The sequence below is a fragment of the Syngnathus leptorhynchus genome, unplaced genomic scaffold (genome assembly GCF_054491065.1).
Source record: "Syngnathus leptorhynchus isolate UIUO unplaced genomic scaffold, UIUO_Slep HiC_scaffold_33, whole genome shotgun sequence".
NCBI lineage: Eukaryota > Metazoa > Chordata > Actinopteri > Syngnathiformes > Syngnathidae > Syngnathus > Syngnathus leptorhynchus.
This window is the reverse complement of record NW_028232000.1, coordinates 165,001-165,748: the sequence shown is the minus strand read 5'-3', so window position 1 is coordinate 165,748 and position 748 is coordinate 165,001.

The window sequence follows — 748 nt, the reverse complement described above, 5'->3', positions numbered from 1 at the left end:
GTCTGACTCGGCCGGGGCGCAGCTTCCCTCCCGGCAGTCAGCAATAGTGCCGATCGCGCCTGCCACCAGCCCCCTCCCCGACGGGTTCGTCGGCGCCGGCTGGCCGCCGTCCGCCTTCGTTCCCCGAGGGTTCCCAACCAGCGCCGATCCAACTCCGCATCCTGGCCGCACGCAGTGCGTGCCTCGCGCGGGTAAGTCGCCGGCGCAGCGCCGCAGCTCCCGACCCCCGCGTACGGGAATAGTTGAGGGCCTCAGCGGGCCGCACCGACCGAGTCCGACTCGGGCCGGGGCGCAGATTCCCGCTTGGGTGACCGAACGTTCTCTGCTCGGGCCGGAGGGCCGACGCCCGTCCCCCCCCGTCGTCCCCCACGGACCGCCTCCGAGGCCACTTCGCACGGCTCATCCTCGGCTCCCTACCAATGCTTAATCGATGGGGCCGCCCGGCCGGATTCGCGCCCCCCTGTCCACCGCGAGTCTCCCCAGACTAACCCGAGTTACCGCCCAGCTCGCCTAACCTTGCACTCGCTCTGCCAAACGGTCGTGTAGTCGGCGGGCCGTCCTACGGGTCGCCCTCCCTCCCCAAACGCGCGGCGGGATAGCGGCAAGGCGGCGGCGGCGGCCAGCGGCGTCGGGGCGCTCGCACCGGAGAAGAGGCGTCTTACGAGGCCGGGCGCAGCTCCCTCTCGTTTACTTGCTGAGTAGCGGCGCTCGAAGGTTCCGCGGCGAGCGCGGCTCATCCCATTGAATG